At 35.6% G+C, this 14,212-nt stretch overlaps 1 long non-coding RNA gene across 1 annotated transcript; it reads right to left on the bottom strand.

Moving 5' to 3' along the window:
- Nucleotides 1-10,832: 10,832 nt before the first annotated feature.
- LOC139704593 (uncharacterized) lies at nt 10,833-14,192 on the bottom strand. Its single transcript, XR_011706468.1, has 3 exons — nt 14,026-14,192; nt 13,290-13,832; nt 10,833-11,772 (listed from the first exon to the last, which is right to left on the bottom strand). It is a non-coding gene; the product is annotated as an uncharacterized lncRNA (long non-coding RNA).
- Nucleotides 14,193-14,212: the final 20 nt, after the last annotated feature.

Genomic DNA, 14,212 nt, shown 5'->3' with positions numbered 1-14,212 from the left:
TAATCTGCTTCCTCTCTCTTGTGGCTTTTAAGATTCTCTCCTTATTCTGTATGTTGGGCATCTTCATTATTATGTGTCTTGGTGTGGATCTCTTATGATTTTGTACATTCAGTGTCCTGTAGGCTTCTAGTATTTGGATTTCTTTTTCATTCTTTAAGTCTGGGAAGTTTTCTAGTATTATTTCATTGAATAGATTGCTCATTCCCTTGGTTTGGACCTCTATACCCTCTTGTATCCCAATAACTCTTAGGTTTGGTTTCTTTATGTTATCCCATAATTCTTGGATGTTCTGCTCATGATTTCTTAACATTCTCGCTGAGCTGTCTATGTTCTTTTCAAGTTGAAAAACTTTGTCTTCATTGTCTGAAGTTCTATCTTCTAAGTGTTCTACTCTGCTGGTAATACTCTCATTTGAGTTTTTAATTTGGTTTATTGTTTCCTGCATTTCCAGGATTTCTGTTTGTTTTTTATATTCTCTATCTCCCTATACAGTTGATCTTTTGCTTCTTGGATTTGTTTATGTAATTCATTGTCAAAGTGATCTTTCATTGTCTGAATTTGCTGTATAATGTCTTCCTTGAGACTCCAGATCATCTGAAGCATGTATATCCTGAACTCTTTGTCTGACATTCCATCAGCTGCAGATATTACCTCATCTAATGTTGAATTGACCTGTATTCAAAAACAGAATTTTCCAGGGGCATATATAACTTTTTGTCATTTCTAAAAGGGGAAAATTTAATGGTAATCACTCTCCTCAAAATACTAGTCAATATATCTCTGGAAACATTTAATTGATGCCTGTGAGAAACAGACAACAGGAATATGATATGATACGTGGGAAATTTCAGAGGCAAAGGTAGATTGGTACTTTTAAAGTTCTTGTAGTTTAATTGAGAAAACATAATCATCCCTAGTTGAGTACATTGGGGCGTATTTGCTATTGAAAGGGATTTAGCACACAGGAGTTCTTTTTGGATATTAGTAATTGCAATTTAGTTCTGGGGTAAACACAAGAAATGGGAGGGCCAGAGACAATACAGCTAAGGTCACAGAGCCAATAAGTAGTAGAAAGGGACTTAAACCTAAATTATTGCAATTCCAAATATAAGACAGTCTCAAGACACTGCCTTGAGGAAAACATCTCATTGAAATTTTGTAATATCTATGACATTCATTTAATTCTCTCTCCTACCGCCCCCCCACATTCAGCCAATAAGAATGATTAAAACTCAGAAAACAGCAGCACTCTAATATTGCATTTTGTTTCTCTCATTTTGGGAGGATGACAGCACCTGTGACACCCCAAACTAAATGTGATTTCTCAAAGAAAATGGCATAATTATGGTTTATTGTTCTTGGATATCTGTGGTTGTAAACTTCTAATATTCTACCCCCATTTCTCTTTAAAGAAAGTTTATATCATTTTTTTTTAAATTAATGGTCTGGATGGACACTTAAGATATTCTTCTCCTCCTGCTGCCTCTCTCTGATATTTTAAATATTTATCAAGATAATACTTGTACAAACTTTTTTTTTTTTTTTTGCATACTGGGGAATGAACTCATGGCCTGTCATATGCTAGATAAGCACTCTACCATTGAGCTATATCCCAGCCTTATTGTAAATACAAAGTCACATGATTTAAAAAAAAAAAGGAAGGAGGAAGAGGAGAAAGAGAGAGAAAAAAAGAAAGAGAAAGGAAAGGAAAGGAAAGACCCATGGCACTACCAGATTCATAACAAAAAAATAGCAGGAGTATATTTACCATACCTATACACATATAACCTTACTCACAAAAATGCATGCACAAATTTTAAAAGGTGGGGGCAAAAGCAGTGATCTTCCCCAAATCTGAAACACCCTCCAAAACTCTTCCACTTCCTTCTTTAAAAAAAAAAAATTATTTTTAAAAATATTTTTGTACACAATACCTTCATTGTATTAATTAATTTATTTTTATGTGGTGCTGAAGATCGAACCCAGGGCCTCATACGTGCTAGGTGAGCAGTCTACTGCTGAGCCACAACTTTAGCCCCTTACTTTCTTCTTTTAATTTTTACCAATATTTACCAAATAAAACATTTCTATTGCTCTATTGGTTTATAAATGTTAAATAAGATCTAATATCAAATGTTTTTTATTAAATCAATGTTTCCTGTTAACCTTGTGATGGTTTTATAAGTATGGTTTACTCTGAACCCATCAGTCATTATTGTGATTAAATTTCCTTTCTTATAGAATTTTTTTGTTCTTGAAATTAATAATTGCCTCAGTTTTTTATTTGCCAGATTTTGTATGTCATCATCACTAATTCTTCCAGATTCTCCAATAGAAATATAAAAATGCCTAAACTATTTTAAACACAAATATGACAGGCATTCTATCAGGTTCACTGGAATGCGCCCTCCAACCCCCAGAGTACTCCATCTTCCAATTTGTCTGTCCCTTGCTAGGCTGACTGTAGAGCTGCCATGTTGGAACTTCTTTTGCTTCTTTCCGACACTGATGTGTTCCCTAAAACCTACATCTTTTAAAAACTTATTTTAGTAGATCACATCCTTTAGTGGCTTCCTGAGAGAAATTATGTGTATGTGAGGGAGGCAAATTTTTGTTCACTGCATGCCTGAAAAGATCTTTATTCATCCCTCATATTTGATTGATAATGTAGCTTAGCAGAGTTCTAGGTTGAAAATCATTTCCCCTCAATTTTGAAAGCATTGCTTCATTGTCTTCTAGCCACCAGTATTACTGGTGAGAAATATGTAACTCTTAGTAACTACTCTTTTTTCAGGTAATCTATTTGCTTTTCCCTGCTCCTTCGTTTTCCCCAACCACCAAGTTGTTTTTATCTTCTCTTTATCTCTTGTGTTTTGACATTTTATGATGATGTGTCATAGTGTTTGTTGTTGTCATCTTTTTTTCTTCATTATCGTGAGCACTCAGCAGGCTCTGCCAGTCTGGAAACTCATGTTCTTCAGTTATCAGACATGTTCTCAGTTGTTTCTTTAATAATTTCCTTCCCTCCATTTATTCCCTAGTTCTAGAACTCTGATTAATTTAATGTTGGACCTATGAATTAACCCTTTCATTATCTTCTTTTGTTTTCTATTTCTGTTCTTGTGTTCTATTTCCTGAGAGATTTTCTCAAATTTATATATTAAGACTTGAATGAATATATTTAAAAATAAATATATTTTTGCTACTACATTTGTAATTTCCCAGAGCTATTACTTAGTCTCTGTTTCTGTTGGAGCATCTTGCCCTTACCTTATGGATGCATTATTTTCTACTAGCTCTCAGAGAATGCTTTTTTTAAAAAAATATTCTTCTCCTTGTCTGTTTCCTTGGGTTTCTTTTTTCTTTGCCATTTCTATTTGATGTTATTTTTCTTGATATATATTAAGTATCTGGTAATCCTTTGCTGTCTCTTCTGTATTTAAGAGTGAGTCACCAAATAATTATTTGGAAGCTTTGTGTTAATAGAAGAATTTGTCACTTGGTGAGTTTCCTTGTAGAATAATAAAGTGGGGACCCAGGTGCTTTTTAAGGGACCCTCAACTATCAGTAGCTATAGAAGTTCTCTCTGGGGTTATTCAATTTTAAGTTCCTACTAAAATTATCTCTGATATCCTATCTGGGGAATATAATCCTTGCTATCAGCTTTCTTAGAGCAAAATGTAGCAAGAGGGTAAGGGTAAGTTTCATTGTTCAATATGTAGACAATTCGTCTAACCTCTGTTTTCTGCATCGTTTCCTCCTACCTTGGCTTCATTGGCTATTATCCTTAGCATGCTGGTATCTCAGAGTCTGACGCTTCTCTAGTTTGATTTTTTTTCCACAGAAAAATGTCCAGGGTTCTATTGGGAAATGGAAGGAAAGTAAGTAGGATAGAGGAAGAAAACTGATAGTTTAACTTCCTATTCCTATAAAGGCTTTTGGCCAATCCCCCTCTTTTCTACCCTTCATATCAACCTCTGTCTCTGAAACATTTGCACCCTCCAATTCCTGACATTCTAGTATTCTACAATATGAAGCTGCTTGTCTCTTCTTAGTATGTTCTTGGTATACCCCTCTGAAAACATTTAGAACTCAGTTTTCTCAGCTCAACTGCAGCTTTCTATTTTCTATGTGTTGATGTCCTCCATTGGCTCTTATCCTCTTTTTTTTTACTCTCTTTGTCCTAATAGGCTAGTAACTTTAAAAATATTTGTTCCCCGTCATTTTACTGATTTGGGGATGTGAACAGGGATAAACATATATGTTTATTCTGTTCATGCACAGCCAGAGTAAAAGATGCTCATCCTTTGCTACAAAAAAACACCAAAAAGTCAGAATCAGAAAATGCAGAGAAAAAATTTTGTTCCCATAAGGTTGATTTAGAAAAGCAAGAGTCTGAGAACTGCAGAACCTCTGTCTAAGTTCTGTTATTATTTATTAGTTGCTTGATGTTAAATTTTCTTACTACTTGTTACTTCATCTACAAAATGATAATAACCATCTCTACACAGTCTCTTTTACTTGTTTGATGAAGAAAGAGAATTGATACAAATGTACAAATATACATCAAATGCATATCATTTATCATAGACTATACATTATATAAGTATAGTCAAATATATTTTGAGGAGCAGTATAACTCCTCAAAACTTCTATAGTAGAAGAAGTATGGATATCAGAATCATACATATCTGAACCTGTTGACTTCACCTTTCTGAGCTTTATTTTCTCCTTTTATAAAATAGGTAAAATATTATTAACCTGAAAAGTCTGCTCTGAATATCAAATGAGACAGTGCTGTGGGCCTGACACTTAATGGTACTCAACAGATATTATTCCCTTTTAGTCCCCAATTTTGGACTAGCATCCTTATATTAACATGAAAATCTTGAGCTGTATTTCCTCAGTTAATGCTAAACCACATGGATAATTAGCATCTTACATCATTAATAGGCCTCGTAAAAGATGTTTATTTGCTGCTTTCCTGGAGCCGAATTATAAGGTGAACAACCCAAATTGAAAGGGTTCAGCGTACAAATCCTTTGAGGTGGTAACAAGCTATTGCTGAGACATCTTCAAGAACATTTTGTTATGAAATAAGACGCGAAACTAGTAATAAATATCAAGAGACATGGGACACTGGAATACTGGGAAAAGTCCTAATCAAAACATTGTCCTAAGAATTGTTTTGTTTTTTATATGAGTCTCATACACACCCAGAGTTGGCAGGCTTTACTGTCCTGATTAAAGATAAAGGAACAGGGACACTGAGTAAAGAAGAAACTTGCTCAGGATTTACTAGTCGTCAAGGAATAATCAAGAACTCTAATCATGGCCTTTTGAAGTCCTGTTCAGTATCCTTTTAAAAAGAAAATTGTGGAAAAATACATGTACCATACCATTTTTAACCATTTTTAAGTTGTGTACAGTTAAGTACATTTACATTGTTTGCAACCAATTTCCAGAATTCTTTTAATCTTGCAAAGCTGAAATTCTGTGCTCATTAAACAACAATATCCCTTTCACTACTGCTATCAGTCCTTGGCAACCGTCATTCTACTTTCTTTTTCTATAAATTTTACTATTATAGGTACCTCGTACAAGTGGGATAATATAATATTGTCATTTTATGACTTACTTATTTCACTTAGCATAATGTCCTCAAGCTTTATCCATAGTATAGTATCTGTCATAATTTCCTTCCTTTTTAAGGCTAAATGATATTCCACTGTATGTATATACCACATTTTGCTTATCCATATGGTAATGAGCACTTGGATTGTTTCTACTTCTTGGCTATTGTGAATAATGTTGCTATGAACTTGGGTGTCCAAATAAATACCTCTTAAATACTCAGTTTTCAATTCTCTTGAATATAAACCTAAAAGTAGAATTGTTGGATCATGTGGTTATTGTATTTAAAATTTTTTGAGTGGACTGGGGTTGTGGCTCAGCGGTAGTGCACTTGCCTGGCATGTGTGAGGTACTGGGTTCGATTCTCAGCACCACATATGAATAAATAAAATAAAGGTCTATCAACAACTAAAAAAAAATTTTTTTTTGAGGAACTGTCATGCTGTTTTTCACAATGGTTGTACCATTTTACATTCCTACCAACTGTGCACAAAGGTTCCAATTTCTCCACATCCTTAAAACATCTGTCATATTTTGGTGTGTGGATCTTTTGCTTTTGTTTTTACAGTAGCCATCTAATCAGCATAAGGTGGTATCTCACTGTGGTTTTGAGATGCCAAGATACTAAGTAACCCTGGGTAACTTCACCAATAATTTATAATATTAAGCTCTTACTAGGGCTGCGGTTGTGGCTCAGTGGTAGTGTGCTTGCCTAGCATGTGTGAGGCACTGGGTTCAATTCTCAGCAATGCATATAAATAAATGAATAAAATAAAGATACTGTGTCCATTTTTTTAAAAAAAGATCCTACTAGATTTTTAAAAATATTTTTTCATGTTGATAGACCTTTATTTATTTTTATGCGGTGCTGAGAATTAAACCCAGTGTCTCACACATGCAAGGCAAGTACGCTACCACTGAGCCACAACCCAGCCCCCCTACTAGATTTTTTAAAAAAATATTTTTAGTTGTAGATGGACACAATACCTTTATTTTGCTTATTTAGTTTTTTATGTGATGCTGTGTCTCATGCATGCTAGGCAAGTGCTCTACCACTGAGCCATAACCCCAGCCCAGATTCTACCAGATTTAAGACATTGTATGAGGCACAATTTTAATACATGGCCTCTCAAGAATTTTTAAACTGAGAAATTTTTAAAAATATCTTTAGTTATAGATGGACCTAACTTTATTTTATTTATTTATTTTTATGTGGTGCTGAGGATGGAACCCAGTGCCTCACATGTGCTAGGCAAGCACTCTACCACCAAGCCACTAACCTGAGAAATTTTTAAAAACATGAAAAGAAGAAAAAATTTTTAAAAGTAATCTTAAAATCTTGCTTAGAAGAAAGGAAAATGCATTTTAAAATAAACAACAATGCAAAATAGAATAGGCTAAATGTTTATCCAATATTTATCCAATAAGTATTAAATGACAACAGAAAAGGGTAATATTATAATAGGCTAAGTTGATTATAAAAGGTTATAAAACCATAAATAAGAATGAAATTATATCTGGGCTGGGACTGTAGCTCAGATATAATTTCATTAAAATAAAGGCATTCTGTCCATCTATAACTACAAAAAAAATTTTAAAAAGAATGAAATTATATCATTTGCAAGAAAATGGATGGAACTGGAAAGCATTTTTAAGTGAAATATGCCAGATTCAGAAAGTCAAAGGTCATGTTTCCTCTCATAAAAGTGGAAGCTGGAGAGAAAAAAGGGGATCTTATGAAAATAGAAAGGAGATCAGTAAGATAAAGGAAGGGAGTCAGGGAGAGAAAGGAGGGGAGGGCAAGAGAAGGTTCTGGGGAATGAAATTGATCAAATTATGGTTTGTGCATATACAAATATGCCACAATGAAACTCATTATTCTGTATAATTATTACACACCAATAAAAATATTTTTAAAAGGAAAAGGCTATATGGTATGTTGGCATACACCTGTAATCCCACTGGCTTGGGAGGCTGAGGCAGGAGGATTGCGAGTTGAAAGCCAGCCTCAGCAAAAGTAAGGTGCTAAGCAACTCAGTGAGACCCTGTCTCTAAATAAAATACAAAATATGGCTGGGGATGTGGCTCAGTGGTTGAGTGCCCCTGAGTTCATTACCGAGTCCCCCCTTCCCAACAAAAAGGAAAACGCTATAAAGAGGAACTGGAATATAAAAACATTTTAAGAGGGAAGGCTTAAATTATCTGACAGGAGACAGGGGAAAGTTTCATTTTTGTTTTATTAATTCATAAGTCTTTCAATAAACATTTATTGAGCTCCTAATAAGTATTAGGCACTGTGCGGGATGTTGATATTACAATGTCTTTCGAGAGCAAGGGGGAAAGATTAGCAATTAATAGTGAGAATCCAAAACATTTTTAAAAATAGTGACAATCCACAGTACTGAGTATGTACAAGGTACAATGAATCACTCCTTTGAGAGCCTGTTGATGTCAAGAAGAATGTTATTACCTCCTTTTATAGTGAATCATAAAGGGAATATGTAAAACACATTTCTTTCCTGACTGTGTTCACACTCTATTATTCCAAACAGAATATAGCTGGGAAATTTCCCATCCTCCCTTGGGAAGGAGGTTGTGCTCAAGAAGCTAAGTCTGTTGGCAAGTTAGTTATTAGTGCTCCTATCTCTAACTTCATATAGGTTTTGCTTTCACAAACATGTGCTAGGTGTTGGAAAAGCACAGAAAGTTGAGTAAGACACAGATCCTGCCCTCCATGACCTCAAAGACAGCTACCCATGATATGGTAAGGACTGTGATAGAGTAGTAGAGAGAAAACAAGAATGAAATCAAAGCATTCTTCAAAAGTAACATCTAGCTGGATTTTAAAGGATGATAGGAGTTCATCAGATGGAAAAAGCAGGCAAAGACATTCTAGCCAGTGGAAATAGTATGGAAAAAATTAAGGAGCACAGCATGTTCATGAAATATTAAGGGATACAGTGCAGCTAGAACTTAGCATCTGTGAATGGGGAATGGTAAGAAAGATAGATAGTAAAATTGTAAGGGGAGGTGGACATTGAGAGAGACTTGGGCTAGCTATTATTCGGAAGGTAACAGAATTAATTGATTTTTAATCAGGAGAACAACACAATTAGATTTCTTTTTATTTAAAAAACTTTATGGGCTAAAGAGGATGAACTGGAGTTACAAGATACCAAAGGAGGAGGTAAACTGGCTAACCAAATAATCTCAAGGACCTTTAGGTGGAATACCAGAGTTCAGGATCTCATATTTGGCCTCCAAAATCAGAAACCTAATTTTCATAATGCATGTAGTACAGAACACTTGAAGACTGACTCACAATAAAAAATACTTGAAGACTGACTCACAATAAAAAATGCATAAGAGACTGTGGTATAAAATATAATCCTAATTTACTAATACACATTCATTCATTCACCAAGTACTTATAAAGAATCTACTTTGGGGGGATGTGGCCCAGTGATTAAGTGCCCTGGGTTCAATCCCTAGTACCCACCAAAAAAAAAAAAAAAAAATCTGCTTTGTGCTCAGCATAGTTCTATAAAGAGCGAGGATGTAACTGTGATGATCAATTTTCTGTCCTCACAGAATTATGTTCTAATGTGAAATGCATTTTTCCAGTGACAAGAATATTTACGTTTGTTGTCTAAATCATTTCTTTCCCAGTATGAAGGTACCAAGGAATCTAAGTTGATAATCAAAACACTACTTGGGAATGATCAGAAAAAAGGAGGTTGATGTTATTAAGGTCTATTTAATTCAGGTCACAGGTAAAGCATAAGAAATGATCTATGCTCTAGAATAAGTGTACCTCTCTAATAACTAACTTAACAATATTCTTTGGGTTCATAATTTCTCAATCCTGAACATGCTGGATGGAAAACATGACCAAATCCTGAGTGTTTCCTCTCTTTCTGGATTCCAGGTGTATAGTTTTAATTTCAACACACACTTTCAAATATACTATAATACAATTGATTTTAATTATGGTAGGTAGTTTCAGTCAATTTTACCAGGTTTGATTAAATAAAGGCCTCAATTTCAACTATTTCACTATAAGAATCATGCTATAATTCTGGACTATTAAATTTTCATTGATTAATTCAACAAATATTCTAAAGTATTTATTAATTTCCTATGATGAGCTAGGTCCTCTGCTAGATGCTGGGATTATTAGAGTGAACAAGACAGACTCTGTACCTATTCTCAAAGAATTTCTGTATAGTCTAGTAGTAATATAAGATTAAGAAAATCACAAGTAAATAGCAGATCAGTAAATTAAACAAACTGTGATAAGTGTTGTGAAGGGACAAAAGGAAAATATTACAGTATCCAAGAAAAATATGACAATCACTTAGATTAGGCTAGTAGTATTGAAGACAGAGATAAGTTGTTTGAATTTCAGATTTATTAATACTCGATAATGGATTGGAGGACAAAGGTAAAGGAAAGGAAAGAGGACAAAGGTAAAGGAAAGGAAAGAATTGAGGGTAACTCCTGGATTTCTAATACAAGCAACTGAGCAGAGAACATTGCCATTAACTGATGTGAGGAAAATTTAATGTGGAAAATAATAAAATTCTTTTTAAACCTCTGTAAGACAACCAAATTCAAAGTAGGCATTATGTGCGGCTAGAACTCAGAGGAGAGGTCTGGATTGGAAATACAGATTTGGGAATTATTAACATAATGATGCTATGAAATATAGTATTTCCTGGGCAACTTTCTTAGAATTGGTGATTCCTGAATCTCCTCAGTGACACACTTTTAAAGACAATTTTATCATTTTCACATATTACTAAATTTGATAATTAAGAATTTATTCCTATTAATCTATTTCTCAAAGGCTAACCCTATGCAAGACTTCTTTAGGGGAAGACTCACTGCACCTTCTGAAGTCTACTACATCAACCCAAATATAAATTTAATTTTGTAGTTACTAGTTGCTTTTCATTAATAAATACTATGTCTTCTTTAAAATACTTTTTAGTTGTCAACGAACCTTTATTCTATTTATTTATTTATATGTGGTTCTGAGAATCGAACCCAGTGCCTCACACATGCTAGTCAAGTGCTCTACCACTGAGCCACAACACCAACCCTACTATGACTTTCTTTTCCTCACTAAAGCTAACTTTTTAAAATATATATATATATATATATATATATATATATATATATATATATATATATATATATATTTTAGTTGTAGCTGGACACAATACCTTTATTTTATTTATTTAGATGTGGTGCTGAGGATCGAACCCAGGGCCTTGCACATGCTAGACAAGTGCTCTACTGCTGAGCCCCAGACCCAGCCCTAAAACTAACTTTTTAAGACCCCTATGTAATGAAGTACTCAAATGGTTGGATAAGTCTGGTATGTGTATTAGAGTTTTGTGTATTACTATGTGTATTAGAGTTATTATGTGTATTACTATGTGTATTAGAGTTTCTGTCTTAATTATTTTTTCTGTAAGCTAAGTATTACCAAGTGAAAAGTATACTAGACTAAGAATCATGAGATCTGGGTACTAGTTCAAGTACTGTCACTATTGTTTTAAGTCAAAGTCTCTATAGGCCTGCTATTTTATAGGTCAAATGAAGAGACTATGGAATATTTTAAAGCCAATAAAATATTGGCTTTAAACATAATTTAGCATTCAATTGAAGTATTATCATCTTTAGCTTACTATTAGGTAGTTGAAGATCTGGGGTGGTGCTAAACATAAAGAATGATCCAGAGTGAAGATCCCTGTAGGCTGTTTCCAGATTTATCACTATTTTTTGTGGACTCCATATTTTGGCTTCTGTATCTATAAAACAGGAAAATCAAAATGATTTCCTTCACAGGTATGAGATGAAAATTAATAAACATCATACCATGCTTTGTAAAAATTCCTACATGAAAGAAGTTATGAAAATAAAAGTGATTGTTTGTGATAATGCTGAGTAGAATCTAGCTCTTAGAAAACCTGAAAAAAACTTAGCTATCATAGCTTTGTGACAATGGCCAGCTCACTAGGAAATCTTGACTTTTCCTGGAACATAAACTACTACCTTAGAAGAAGTGATATCGCTGAAGGAAGACTTCTTTCAAGTAGCCAGTTCAAGGAGGTTATAGCTGGTACCATGCTGTAAAGAAAAAGAAATACTTTCACAAATTGATCAAGACTCTTTGCTAAGTATACCAGCATTTTCCAAATAGGACTCCCTTAGTGCGTTTTTGTTAGTGTGAAATAACTTTGCTAATGTGAACTGAGTGAAGTAAGGCTACATTCCTCGAGTTCCTTTTCTCCATCTTTATCCCTTCTCAGTTCTCCCTTTGCATTTTCCACTTGATTTGTTTTTCCCTTCTCTGTCTTCATTTTCCTAGAACAGACTTTTCAAGAACTTAGTACACAGTGTCCTCGTCTCCTTTTCAAGGCCTCCCCATTCAAAGTTATTTGGGGACTGTCAGGTCTCAAATGTTTGTTTTATTTCAAAGACCCAGGAAGAGATAAAAGGCATATGCCAGTGCTTCTCAACCATAGATGACTTTGTCCTTCAGGGGACACTTGGCAATGCGTGGAGGTATTTTTTTTTTTTTAAGAGAGAGAGAGAGAGAAGAGAGAATTTTAATATTTATTTTTCAGTTATTGGCGGACACAACATCTTTGTTGGTATGTGGTGCTGAGGATCGAACCCGGGCCGCACGCATGCCAGGCGAGCGCGCTACCGCTTGAGCCACATCCCCAGCCCGTGGAGGTATTTTTTGGTTGTTATTAGTAGAGGGAGATCCTATTAGAATCCATGAATAGAAGCCACAGATGCAGCCAAATGTCCTACAGTGCATAGACCATGACCCCATAATACAGAATTGTTGGTCCAAAATGTCAATAGCACTGCTGTTGAGAAATTATGATATGTACAGATATCAGTAGCTGAAGATGATAACTGAGATTTAGTGGCAGCAATTTAGGGTCCTTAGGAATTCATATTCTTAAAGTGATAAAGGGACAGTTACCAGTATCAGATTGTCTGGACTTGGATTCCCAGATTTCCTGTTTTGCTGACTGTATATGACTTTAAACTAATTATTCAATGCAACAAAAGCAGTTTCCTAATCTGAAAAAAAGGGTTAGTAAAATATCCATCTCACTAAACTAGTAGGTACTTGGAGGCAAGAACCAGCTGTGCTTAGATTAGAGATAAGTATACAGTGGGGAGTGCTAAATATTTATACTAAATGTTTGATTATCAAACACCAGTTGTTTTGAAACTAAAGCAGAGATCATATATTACATAATATGGAACATAATGAGGAAAAAGCAGCCCCTGATAGTGGGGTTGGGGAGTAGGCTGGCACCATCACCTAGCATATGCTGACCTGTTGAATTAAATAATTTCACGGAACACCAACATCTGACAAGGCTACTCTATGATCACAATGAATCCAAACAAAACAAAACAAAAAACCCCCACTCTGTAATCATATTTGAATACAAACAAAAAAGCCTTGTTTCAACCACAAAAAATGACTAAATATTCCCTTATCATCTGTCATATGAAGGAGTATTGCTTCTTCACCAATCAGAGCTTTAGTCTCACTCGGATCTTCTCCCTTTTTATGGAAGAATTATTAAAATACCCAGTCACAGAATTACACCCACCTTCTGATAAACATCCGATTCGGAGAGAAGCCCAGCCTCCTGAACTCTACCACAAATTACCTGAGAAGCCCAAACTGTAAATCCTTTCTAACACTGTCCCTGAGATGTCCTGCTGTTTCCTACAGGTGCCTCCCTCCTTGCAAGGAGTCAATAAACCCAATTTGTCCAGCCCCAGAGGAGTTCTGGGTGATCTGGAGAGCACCGACAGAGTGAGATCACCCTAAACGTTAGTTAACTATTATGCCCCAAAGGGAACTGCAGGTGCACCCTGTGCAGTCAAGCGGCGACTTCATAAACAAGTACAGTCCTGCGCCACCTAACGAAGTTTCTGTCCAGGACCGACAAGACACACGGTGGTGGTCCCACAGGGACATTGTAGCCCATTTCGTTGTGTGATGATGTTCCACGACGAGGAAATTGCCGAATCACACACTTCTCAACATGTATCTGTCATTAAGCGAGGCATGGCTGTTTTGAGGCTTTCGGAGCCTCTCTCGCCGGTCCGTTTCTCCTCAGGGAATGCCTTCTTTCCTCAGGCCACCTCTGGAGAGACAGGGGGAGAAGGCTTTCGGTTTCCTGTCTTCCAAGTAAAAAGTTAATACGTTAAATGTCTCACGAAGTAAAACCTTCTAGTGAGGCGCGCATCTCCAGTTCCGACTTAGAATTCCTCAAATACTAGAATACCTCAGGGACAGGGGGAAACAGCACGCCGGTTTCATATTACTGTCTCACCTACCTGCCTATCTCAGGAGAAATGGCCCCCAATTCACTCTATAAGCAGACTAGGATAGCTCTACGAACAATACCGAACTCTCCGAAAGGCTCAGGCAATAGTCACAACAAGAAACCGAATCCCTAGGCTGGGCTCGCTCAGACTCCGCGCACCGATTGCAAGGCGGCTGCCTCTTCCAGAAGAACTACAA

This window comes from Marmota flaviventris, chromosome 2 (genome assembly GCF_047511675.1).
Source record: "Marmota flaviventris isolate mMarFla1 chromosome 2, mMarFla1.hap1, whole genome shotgun sequence".
NCBI lineage: Eukaryota > Metazoa > Chordata > Mammalia > Rodentia > Sciuridae > Marmota > Marmota flaviventris.
This window is presented reverse-complemented; position numbering and strand designations above follow the sequence as displayed.